We start from the raw sequence: 13,509 nt of genomic DNA on the forward strand, positions 1-13,509 counted from the left end.
TGGCAACCTAAAAGAAGTGGACAAATTCCTGAACACTTATACATACCTTACCAAGATTGAATCAAAAGAAATAAAAAAGCTGAGCAGACCAATAAGAAGTAACAAGATTGAATCAGTTGTAAAAGCCTCCCATCAAGAAAATCCCCTGATCATAGAGCTGTACTGCTGAGCTATACCAAGCATTTAAATAAGAACAGTTTCTAGTTCTCCTTAAGTTATTCCAAATAATAGAAGAGAAAGAAATTCTTCCAAATACATTTGATAAAGCCAGAATTACCATGATACCCAAACCTGACAAGAACACAGCCAATATTCTTGTTGAACAAAGATGAAAAAATCCTGAACAAAGTATTAGCACACTGAATTCAACTGCCTACTGAAAAGAGTATTCATCTCAGGGATGCAACCATGGTTCAACACTAGCTTCAATAAATGTAATACCCCACATTAATAGAATGAAGATGAAGAAAAGGCATTTGATAAAATCTATATCTCTTCATAATAAAAATGCCAAACCACCTAGGCAAAAGGAATATATCTCATCAGAATAAAGGACATATGAAATAAGCCATCACCTAAAATCATAACAAGTGGGTAAGCACTGAACGTTTTCTCTCTCCAATCTGAAACAAGAGAAGGATGCTCACTTTTACCACTTTTAATTAATGAACTTCTGGAAGTGCTAGGTACAGCAATCAGGCAAGTGAAAGAATAGAGTATCTAAACTCAAAAAAAAAAAAAAAGAAAAGAAATGAAATACTCACTGTTTGCAGATGAGCTGACCTTACATATAGAAAACTCCAAAGACTTCACCAAATACTATTAGTGGTGATAGATGAATTTAGCAAAGTTGCAGAATACAAAAAAATAAAATTATTAGAGTTGTTATATACCAATAGCAAATAATCTGAAATAGAAATCAAGCAAACAATACTATTTACAGTAACTGCAAAATATACAATAGCTTGGAATGAATTTAAACAAAGAGGTAAAATATCTCTACAGTGAAAGCTATAAAGTACTGAGGAAAGAAATTAAAAACTACACACACACACACACACACACACACAAATCATAGGAGAAGATCACCATGTTTATGTTTTGGAAGATCCAACATTGTTCAAATGTCTATTCCACCCAACAAGATCCGCAGATTCAATGTAATCCCTATCAAAACATCAAGGGCGTTCTTCACAGAAATAGAAAAGACAGTTCTATAATTTCCAGGGAACCACAAAATTGCTGAAGAGTCAAAGCTATCTTGCAGGAAAAGAACAAAGCAAGAGGAGTTACATGAACTGACTTCAAAATACACAACCAAGCTGGAGTAATCAAACAGCATGGTGCTGGGTTACAAACAGAAGCATGGAGCAATGGAACAGAACAGAGAGCATAGAATTTGACCCACACACCTACAGCAGCCTATTATTGAAAAAGGTGATAAGAATGTGCAGTAGAAAATTGACAGTATTTTCTATATATGGTGTTGGAAAAACAGGGGAGGGAATCCACAAGAAAAAGAATAAAACTAGACCCCTGTAGCTCTTCACTTAGAAAAATCAACTTAAAGTGTATTAAATGGGCTGGGGGTGAAGCTCAGGGGTAAAATGCTTGTTTACCATGCAGGAGACCATGGAATCAACCCCCAGTACTTGAAAAAACAAACAAATAAACCAAAAAACTGAAGACTTAAATGTAAGTTTTGAAGCTATGAAGGTACTACAAGAATATGTAGTGAAAATGTTTCAGGACATTGGAATGGGAAAAGATATTTTGGACAAGTCTCTAAAAGCACAGAACACAAAATCAAAAACAGACAAATAGAAGAGTAAAATTAAAAAATCCTCTGCACATCAAAGGCAACAATTTGGGGAGTGGAGAGAATCTACAGAATGTCAGAAAATATTTGCATATTGTACATCAGATAATAGGTTGATATCCAGAATGCATATGGAACTCAAAGAACTTAATACTTAGAAAACAAATAGGCTGATTAGAAAATGGAGAAAAATCTGAAAAGACATTTCTCAAAAGAGACAAGTAAAATGGCCAATAGGCATACAAAAAAGTACTCAGTATCACCAGTCATCACTGAAATGCAAATCACAACCACAAGAAGACATTATCTCACTCCAGTAAGAATGGTTGTTAACAGTAATACAAAAGGAAATAAGTGCCTGCAAGAGAATCCTGCATATTGTTAGCTGGATGTAGATTCATAGTGGGGGAGAGGTAGGGGTGGCTTAGGCAACCAGGGCAAGATGGCAAGTGAGGAGGTTGGGCAGGGTCAGAACAAAGGAGCATGGGGAGGGTCTTCTGATGAGGTCAACTTCCTGCTTGACCTAAGTGCTTGTGGACACAAACAGGAGACCCAGTCAGACAGACACTTCCATACTAGTGCTCCCAAGCAAGAGATCCAATAGGAAAACTATAACAAATGCATGGACAGAGGGGGCACCATTCAATAATAGTGAGGAGAGCATGAACAGGGGAGCAGATAAGGAAAGGAGGAATTCCAGAGACCATCAAAAGAACAGGCCCAAACTCCCCCACCAGATTCCCGGGTCTGAGGCCCTTTTTCTCAGAGAAGTCTTTTCTCTATCTTTTTCACATTTGCAATAAACCTACTTCTTACTTTCTATCTTGGTGTCTTGTTCTTAGATTCTTTGCTGAATGGAGTCAATGATTCTAGTACCTCTAGGTGGTAATAATAGGGATACTAGGAAAAACAGTATTGAGGTCCTCAAAAATTGAAAAATTGAACTTGCATATGATCCAGGAATTCCTCTACTGGGTAATAGCCAAAGTATATAAATACAGTCTGTCAAAGACATCTGCACTCCCATGTTCATTTTAGCACTGTTCACAAAGGCAAAGAAACAGAAACAACCTAGGTGTCCATCAAGTGATGAACAGATAAAGACAATGTGAACACTTTATCAAGTGATGAACAGATAAAGACACACACTGGAATACTATTTATCCATAAAAAGAACAAAATCATTTCTCTCCAACACAATTGATGGAAATGGAGATCATCATGTTAAGGGAAGTAAGCCAGGCACAGAAAGACAAGCACCAAATGATCTCACTTGCATGTGAAATCCACAAAAGTTGATCTCAGAAGTTGAAATTAGATGGTGTGGACAGTAAGAGGGATGGAGGGATGAGAAAATGTTGATAGAAGGGAACTAACAGATAACAGTGTGTTCTGGCACAGTAGAGAGACTATAGAAAACTGTAACATTCTGTTTATCTCAAGAAGCTGGAAGAAAGAATTTTGAGAGAGAGGATGGCAGAATAGAGGAAGGGCACAATTTCCCATAGTTCCTTAGCAGCAGACTTAAAACACGGGAAGAGTGCTCCTTAGAGAGATGGGTAGGTAACTAGGGAAACTGTAAAAGAAACTGCAGAGACATAGAAAGTCAGAAACTTTGAATATAATAAAAGAAATAATATGTTTAGAATTGTGCCAGTTTGGCTGGCAGCAGCAACTGTGGTTGCTGAGGGGAGGAGGGGGGCACAGCGGCAGATTAAAATATACATGTCTGTGAGAACCTGTGGAACAGAGAGGGAGGCTGAACTCAATGGACCCAGAGTTGGTAGGGAAGCAATTGATTGCAAAGCAATGAAAATATCTCAGCCCACAGGCTGATAGTTCGGTGGGAACTGGATTGCCAGCATAGGAGCCACTGCTAGGTGCTGTGCAGCAGTGAGCAGACTGGAGATCAGGAACTCAGAAAGGAAGGCGAAGTGAACCCAGAAGGTGCCCATCATGATCTCCAGAGTGTGCTTGGACTAGAGTGACTGAACTAGGCTCAAAGAAACCTGTGCCTGCAGCATATGGTCTCCAAATACCAAAGAGAGTGAGAGAGTGCCCACTGATGATATTTTAAATTTCAATTTCATTTCATAGTTTTATTGGTGTATTATAGTTGTCATCACGGGTGACATTTGTTGTCACATTCGTACACGCACAATATAGCAACGGAATTTGACCAATATAATTCCCCAGTATTTCCTTTCTCTCCTCCCCTCCCTCCCCCTGGTCTCTTTCCTCTACTGATCTCCCTTTGATTTTCATGAGGCACCTCCCCCACCTTTCTTTACCTTTAAAAGAAAATTCTAAAAAGTAGATATCACATGAACTTGGAAGGGACTGGACCTGTCATTACGACTTAGGACGACTTGTGATAGAGACATCTGTGCTAGGCAAAGGGGCCAGGAGGAGTTCACAGCAATTCCTCACTGGAAACGCACAACACAGCCAGTAAATGCCACCCGCAGCGGGAAAACGCACACCCTTTCACAGTGACTCATTCTTGCTCCTGGGCTCTCGGAGAAAGAGGCTCTGATTCCCGCTTTCTGAAGACGGGGGTGGCACTAGGGACCATTACCAAGCCATCTAGCTCTCCCCTGTCATCTCGCTCCCTCGCATCCTCCTACCCTTATTTTTTCGTCTCTTTTCAGCTCCCGCGGCTCCTTCCCAGGCGCAGGGTGCATAACCTGCTGCGGGGACGTGGACCGGTGGGACGGAACGTGCAGGGGAAGTCTGGGGACTGAGAAGGGGACGGAGGTGTCCCGTAAGTTCGATCCCGCAACTCACCGGCCGGCGACGCCCAAAGAAAGTGGGGCGGGAGCTGAGCCAGGACACCAAGAAAGAGCGCCGCGCGGACAGATCCGGCCGTGGGTCCGGCGCTCAGGAGAACTGGGAGACCAGTGGCGGGGCTCAGAGGCTTTAAAGCCGGAACCCCCCGCCCCGCCCCCCGGGGACTCCGCTCCGCCGCGTCCTTCCTCCTGCTGATTGGTTCCGGCTGTTGCCCCGCCCCGACTTTCTAAGCCACCCCACTAAGTTGCCTTGGCATCCCCGCACCCGCGTTTTCCCTCGGGTGCCCCTGGCCACCGTGCCCTTACAGAGGCGTCGGCTGGATCACCGCCCGGTGCAGGACCCCGCCTGGGTCCCCTTCCTGCGACGGCGCGGGACCCGGACGCGTCCCCAGCGCCTCCCGCTGCCTCCTCGCCGCCGGCTTCCGCCCTTCTTTCGCACTCGTCCCGCCGCCCTGGCTGTTCCCGGAGAAGACGAACCCAAAGCCAAGGATAAAGTTGGGGCCTCCGGCCAGGGCAGGTGGCGACCCAAGTCGGAGCAGCAGAAAAATCTGCCTTTTACAAAACATCAGCAGCCGCCCGGCTGACTGGCCCCCGGGACTGGCCGCTTTCCACTGACTGCCCCAAATCCCTGCGCTGCTTAACCATTCTGATATGTCGCCTTCCTCACCTCGTCTTTTCCTGTCTCCTCTCCGGACTTCTTGGGCCCGAGTGTTTAACCATTTGCATCCCCACCTTCCGACTCATCCTTTTTATTATTAAAATACCAACAAATTTCGGGCTCCTAATAAAGTCCCGTCTGAAATCAACGTGGTTGAAGGCAATTGTTAGCTAGCCTGCCATCAGCGATAGTTTTCAGTAGATTCTGTGCCCCTGGCCCGAAAACTTTCAGGAAAGACTCTCTAAAAGCAAAAGCAACTTCTCCTTTGGGAAAAGTTCGGACAGTCAGGAAGAAAATGCCTAGCTCTGCTGCCACCTGGAGGCTTGCAGAAACAATCTTTTTCTTTTTCTTTTGAGGTACTGAGGATTGAATCCAGCAGGGGCGCTCTGCTACTGAGCCACGTCCCCTGCTCATTTAAAAATTGTTATTTTGAGACAGGATGTTGCTAAATCATCCAGGCCATCCTCCAACTTGCAATACTCCTACCTCAGCCTCCAAGAAGCTGGAATCACAGGCATGTGCAGCAGCGCCTGGCTATAATTAACCTTTCAAAATTTCCTTTGGTCAATTTCATTGTTATCTCGAGATCCAATCAGGCAACCACCATTTAAACACCATTTAAATAGCTTCAAATACACATTTCAGGCCAGTGTAGGCATGAATGAAGCGATCACCTGAGTCTGAGAAGACTCCCGCTTCTTGATGAGTGGGTCCTGGTGTGAGATCTCTCACACTGCCATTCAGAGGTTCAGACACAGGAACTACACACAGGGCCCCATCTCATGGCCTGGACCTCAGGAGCCTGTAGAATCATGATGACTGAGACAGGGATGCTGCCAGGGTATGCCTTTGAGGACAACTGCAGAGACCATAGTGAAGAACTGAGGGGAGATGTAGATGCAGCTGTGGATTGAGGTATTGTTTTGTCCCAAATGATTGTATGGGAAAAGGACCCTCAAACACAAGAAGGAAGAGAGGGCCCTGTTGAGTCATAAGTTTGGCTAAGGGCAGGGCACTTACATAATCTTGTCATTTGCCCCTTTTATTCCACCAGAGAGCATTAACTGACAGAAGTGGAATTGATGCAGGAAAACGTTAAAAAAAAAAAAAGAAAAGAAAAGAGTACAACACTCATCAGTCAAAATGTCATGACTTCTATTTCTGAAAGTACAATCTACAACCCATACTCTTTCAGTCAACTCTGGAGCTCATTCATCCCCATGTGGGATCTGGTTTGAGCTTGGCAGCCAGGAATCTGCACCAGGCAAGGGGCAGGAGTGCCCAGATATGCTCTCCATCTCCTTCTCACCTGGCCATCCTTCCTATGTCTCTACTGCAGCCTTCTATTCCTTCTGTTCTCCAGGTTACCTGCCTGGTTCACCCAGACTCATGAGTTAGGAGTGCCAAGCCCTTCCCAGCTGCCTCCTCCCAGGGATTACCCAAGGCTCCTGTCCCCAGATGTATGCATGGGAGCCACCAAGTACTGTTCCTCCCAAGTCTGTGTACTGCCCACCCCTTGTGTTTCTGTTGTCCTGTAGCCCACCTTCCACATGGTCCTCTTGGGTAGAGATGTTAGTGAATCAGGGCAGAATCTTCTCTGCTTCTTTGTACCTAAGGAAATCTGTTTGCAGTCATCCTGTGCCCCTGCCCTGAAGCAGCAGCGTCAGGCTCTGTGCTTGGTTCAGCAGTCCTCTACTTTACCACAGCCTGAGGATCATGTGATTTATGGTCAATAGGGGCTTATCCTCCCCACTGGTGGCTGTGGAGGGTAGGACATCTTGTTCATGTGTCCATTTAATGGGGAGAAGGCTCAGTGGGTGGGGTCAGAGTGGGATTCAAGTTCTCTCCCCGGTCTCAGCCCAGGTTGCTCTCCACAGCTGCCACAAGCCACTGGCTCTTCCCTCTCACTTCTGCCCATGACCTGCTGGCCTTATGATAACTGAGACAGGAATGCTGTCAGGGTACGCCTTTGAAGACGACTGTAGTGACCATGGTGATGAACTCAGGGGAGATGCAGATGCAGCTGTGGATTGAGGTATTGTTGTCCCAGATCATTGTATGGGAAAGGGACCCTCAAACACAAGAAGAACACTCTCTTAGCTCCTGCTTCCCTTGGAAATATTATTTATCACATAACCAGAGGGCCATACTTTCCCAGTAGGTCCTTTAAAAAAATTGATTAAACAAAAGCTATAAAGGGATATGTATATTCTCAAATACCTCATTCCTTGAAATGTATAAACAATCGTCACAATGTGAGGTTCTCTTACTGTGACCTCAAGGACTAGAGAACACAGGAGAGAATTATTTATTTATCCTGGGAGGATGAGGAAGAGATAATGGCAGGTGATATTTGTGTCCACCCATGAAGGATGACTGGCTCTTGGCTGGGGGAAGCAGGTACACCAGGTAGAGGAATGTGCCAGATAGAAGGCCTGGAGGCAGGACAGCGGGGGCTGGTGGGTAGACAAGGGACGCTCAACCATGGGGTATTGGGAAGGAAGAGATGGTGGTGGTGAAACAGGGCAGGGAGGGGATCTGGGAGATCCCAGGGCAGTTGTGAACCTGGGACAAAATCTATGAGAGAAACAAGCTCTTTGTGCCTCAGTGGTGCATGCAGATCCACACGGTGCATGCCTGACACACTCGCTCAAATATGCACACTCAGAGTGAGGAGAGCTGAGGTCACCTCAGATATGCCGCCAACTCGTTTTCTGTCCTTTGGTCCCTGTCATCTCTGAATTTTCTCGGAAGGAGTCAGGAGCCTTTTCCAGTTTGTTTTTGTTCCCGTGATCCTCCCTTGAGACCTTCCAGAAACACAGCCCATCCTCCTGTGCTCTCCAATTTCCCCTCTATTCCTGAAGCATGATCTGGCCCAGGATGAGAGAGCACTCTCCATGGAGGCCACTGTGTTGTGGCATTCTCTTCTTGGCCTGGGAGCCAGGAGAAACTTCCCCCTTCGTCCGAATTCCTGACAAATCCTTGTCACCCATAGGCTTCCAAGTCTTCCAGACCCCACCTTATGGTATTTACCTATCCTCTCATATTTTACATGCCCCTTGTGCCAACCAGTGAGAACAGGTGTGGGCAGCTAAGTGGATTCTCTGCTTTAACATAAACACAAATACTCCTCATGCATCTGTCACATGAACACCATCCTCCGTCCTCCTCACACATTCATCCACCTTCCTTTGTCTTGCATTTTAGCCTTTATGATTCCAAGAATCAACAGTTCCAACCATTATACTTTCATTTGTGGTTTGAATCTCCTGTTTAAACACAGAAATATATAATATTGCAGTGGGGGAAGGAGACAAGGATTGTGCCAGGAGCACGGGACTTAACATTTTTTCGGGAAGAAGTAGGGGTTAAATCCAGAGCCTCCAGAGTCTGCCATTGAGCTACAGCCCCAGCCCAAGGAACTTAACTCTTAAAGAGGTGCAGCTGAGCCTTATTTTATCTATCTATCTATCTATCTATTCATTCATAGCAGATATTGAACACAGGGGCACTTTACCACTTTTCCACATCCCCAGCCCTCCCCCGCCACTTTTTAAGTAGTTTATTTAAAGATGGGGTCTTGCTGAGTTGCTTAGTGTTTTGCTAAGTTGCTGAGGCTGGTTTTGAACTTTCGATCCTCCTGCCTTAGTCTCATAAACTGCTGGGATTGCAGGTGTGCACCACCCAGCATTGCTGAGCCTTATGAATTAGCAGCCAGTGGAATCCTGGAAGGACAGTTGCTTAACAGCGAGTGGAATGTGCCACACCTCAGTAATTTGAAATCAGCAGTTATGACTTTAAGAAACAAGGTTCTGAGAGGGTGCGGAGGGAACACTCCTGTGACCTCCTCAGCTAAGCTGGCAGAGAGAGACTTCAGAATAAGGGATGATGCCTGCTCAGGAACGTCCAGCAATGTTGGGCTGAGGTGGAACATAAGTGAGCAGTTTGAGCTTCTCAGAGGCCCCAGCGTGCTCAGGCGTGGGTGAATCCAGACCACCCTGAGCACGGAGATACTGGCTGGTTGATTGATGACCCGCCGCCAACCCGCCACGACTCAGTGCTACAGAGACCCTCAAGCGGAGTAGAGAAACAAAACTTCGGATCTTTTGAGGTGGTGCCAACCGAGCCTCCATGGGCCAACGGACCGAGGGCTGAAGTGGGACTTGGGAGAGACAGACCAGACCCACCCTTCTCATCGGACACGCCGGCAAGGAGACCAGCGTCCACCATGGCAGAGAACTGACGGCATCAGAATTCGGTGGATGGATGGCTCTGCAGTGAAATCAGTGACCACAGGTGTGTGACCCTCAGCTCTCCCTCCCCATACATCAGGTAAATCTCAAAAATCTCTCCCCAGCTCTCCGTGAGCGTGATTGTAGGAGCCGAGGGAATCAGGAGGGACACCTGACCTCCAACTCCCCCTCCCACCAGTGCTGACAATGGAGGCCTTCTTCCGCCAGCTCCCAGGGCCTGGCTACCGGAGGGAATCAGGCAAAACAAGCTGACAGCCCCCAGCCCCCGAGCTCCACAACCTTGGGGTCTGGGTGAATGGCAAACAGAGAGAGTGCCCAGTCGTTGGGGAGAACAGGGCACCCAGGGGACTGCAGGCTCGGAGTGTAGCTAGTTCTGTGGAGAATGCCACTGGTGAGTGGGGCCTGGCGGGCCGAAGAAGCAGGGGATTGGAGACCAGGAGTGGCCCTGGGTGACCAGGATTGGTGAACCGCCCAGCTGGGGAGGAGGAGCCGCCTCACAGGAATTGTTTCCTGCATATTGAGGGCAGAAGCTTGGCCCAGAGGGCACAGCTTCACCTACTAGAAGAGAAGATAATCGAACTCTAAGACTGCATTTATCTTTTTTTTCTTTTCTTTCCAATTTTTTCCATTTTCTTTTATTCTACCTATTTTTCTTTCTCTCTTTCTCTTTAATGACTTCTTCCTTCTCCTTCTCCTACCTTACCTCCCAAGAATTACGACTTCTATTATGTGTAATTTATTAAATGCATATAGGTGAATGTTCCGAGGTGGTCTATAATGCTCCCAAGTCCCTAGCTACCCCCAAATACTCCGGTCCGTTCTCCTGTTAATATCCCCCTACATTAGAGCAATCTTCCAAGGTTGCTAATATATACCAACCCCCATACCATCACATCCAACCTAAACGTAAAGTCCTAAGACCAAACTGCTGATCGCTATATGCCATCAGAATCCGTATGCCTTTTATGAAGCGAATGAATTTGCTTTAAAGTACAATAAAACCCAACATCTCCAGACATAGTCTCCCATCACAAAAGAGAGATCCTGGAGATATACAAACCCAAAACAAATTTATAGGAGTAAATAGTAACACAGCAGTCAAACAGAGCTGGAAAGTAACATGAGCATCATGAAAAAACAAGGAAAAAAAGGATTACAAACAATGCAGGACAGCCTAAATCTACAGGAGAACCTAGAGGCATCAGAAAAATGGTCAGATAAAGAACTCAAGGCATACCTGACTCAGATGGAATGGAATCTTAAAGAGGTTATTAGACAGCAAATGCAAACAATGAAAGAACACATTGAAAATGAATTACATAAACATATTCAAGAAGCAAAAGAACTACTCTACTGGGAGATAGAGGTTATAAAAAAATTAAACAATAATCCTAGAAATGAAGGAAACTATAAACCAAATGAAAAACTCAAATGAGAGTATTACTAGTAGAGTAGATCAAGTAGAAGTCAGAACATCAGACAATGAAGACAAAATATATCATCTCGAAAAGAGTCTAGTCAACTCAGAAAGGCTGGTAAGAAACCATGAGCAAAACATCCAAGAGATATAGGATATCATAAAAAAAACAAATCTTAAGAGTCATTGGGATAGAGGAAGGTATAGAGGTCTAAACCAAAGGAATCAGCAATCTGTTGAATGAAATAATTTTAGAAAACTTTCCAGACATGAAAAATGAAATGGATGTCCAAATCCTAGAAGCCTACAGGACACCGAACATACAGAACCACAAGAGACCAACTCCAAGACACATTATTATGAAGATATCCAACATACAGAACAAAGAGAGAATATTAAAAGCTACAAAATAAAGGAGGCAGATTACATTCAGGGGTAAACCAATTAGGTTAACGGCTGATTTTTCATCACAGACTCTGAAATCGAGAAGATCCTGGAACAATGTATTTCAAACGCTGAAAGATCATGGGTGCCAACCAAAAATATTGCATCCAGCAAAATTAAGCTTCAAATTTGACAACAAAATAAAAATCTTTCATGATAAACAAAAGTTAAAAGATTTGCAGCCAGAAAACCAGCACTGGAAAGCATTTAGGGCAAAACAATACACGAAGAGAAAATGCAAAACAACAACCAAAACCAACAGTGGTAAGTACCTCAGTAAAGGGGGGGGAACTAATCAAAGAGGGAAAAACAAACAAAATTAAAAATAAATAAATAAACAAGACTGAAGTACAAACTATATATCAACAGTAACCCTAAAGTTAATGGCTTAAACTCACTAATAAAGTGACATAGGCTGGTAACCTGGATTAAAAAAACAGATCCAACAATATGCTGCCTTCAGGAGAATCATCTGATAGGAAAAGACATACACAGGCTGAAGGTGAAAGGTTGGGAAAAATCATACCACTCACATGGTCCTCGGAAACAAGCAGGGGTGGCCATCCTCATATCGAATAAAATCGACTTCAAGCCTAAGTTAATCAAAAGGGATAAAGAAGGACACTATATACTATTAAAGGGAACCATTCACCAACAAGACATAACAATTATCAATACCAAACAATGATGCAGCTATGTTCATAAAACAAACTCTCCTAAAGTTCAAGAGTCAAATAGACCACAACACAATAATTATGGGTGGGGTGACTTCAACACACCGTTCTCACCATTGGACAGATCTTCCAAATAAAAGTTGAATAAAGAAACTATAGAACTCAATAACACAATTAATAAAGTAGACTTAACCGACATATATAGACTATATCAACCATCATCAAGCGGATATACTTTTTTCTCAGCAGCACATGGATCCTTCTCAAAAATAGACCATATATTATGCCACAAGGCAACTCTTAGAAATTATAAAGGAGTGGAGATTATACCATGCATCTTATCTGATTATAATGGAAGGAAACTGTAAATCAATGATAAAAGAAGGAAGGAAAAATCCTACATCACTTGGAGAATGAACAATATATTACTGAATGATCATTGGGTTACAGAAGACATAAAGGAGGAAATCAAAAAATTCTTAGAGATAAATGAAACACAGACACAACATATCAGAATCTATGGGACACAATGAAAGCAGTTCTAAGAGGAAAATTCATTGCTTGAAGTTCATTCCTCAAAAAAGAAAAAACCAACAAATAAATGATCTCACACTCCATCTCAAAACCCTAGAAAAAGAAGAGCAAAACAACAGCAAATGTAGTAGAAGGCAAGAAATAATTAAAATCAGAGCTGAAATCAATGAAATTGAAACAAAAGAAACAATTGAAAAAATTACAAAACTAAAAGTTGGTTCTTTGAAAAAATAAATAAGATCAACAGACCCTTAGCCATGCTAACAAAGAGAAGAGAGAGAACTCAAATTACTAGCATACCTAATGAAAAAGGCAATATGACAACCAACACTACAGAAATACAGAAGATAATTAGAAATTATTTTGAAACCTTATATTCCAATATAATAGAAAATAGTGAAGACATCGATAAATTTCTTAAGTCATATGATTTGCCCAGATTGAGTCAGGAGGATACAAACAACTTAAACAGACCAATATCAATGGAGGAAATAGAAGAATCCATCAAAAGGCTACCAACCAAGAAAAGCCCAGGACTGGATGGGTATACAGCAGAGTTTTACAAAACCTTTAAAGAAGAACTAATACCAATATTTTTCAAGCTATTTCAGGAAATAGAAAAAGAGAGAGCTCTTCCAAATTCATTCCACGAGGCCAACATCACCCTGATTCCGAAACCAGACAAAGACACTTCAAAGAAAGAAAATTACAGACCAATATCTCTAATGAACTTAGATGCAAAAATCCTCAATAAAATTCTGGCAAATTGGATACAAAAACATATCAAAAAGATCGTGCACCATGATCAAGTAGGATTCATCCCTGGGATGCAAGGCTGGTTCAATATATGGAAATCAATAAATGTTATTCACCACATCCATAGACTTAAGATAAGTACTGTATGATCATCTCAATAGATGC

The sequence above is a fragment of the Marmota monax genome, unplaced genomic scaffold (assembly GCF_021218885.2).
Source record: "Marmota monax isolate L192 unplaced genomic scaffold, Marmota_monax_Labrador192_F-V1.1 WCK01_AAM20220418_F8-fsc00114, whole genome shotgun sequence".
Classification (NCBI taxonomy): Eukaryota; Metazoa; Chordata; class Mammalia; order Rodentia; family Sciuridae; genus Marmota; species Marmota monax.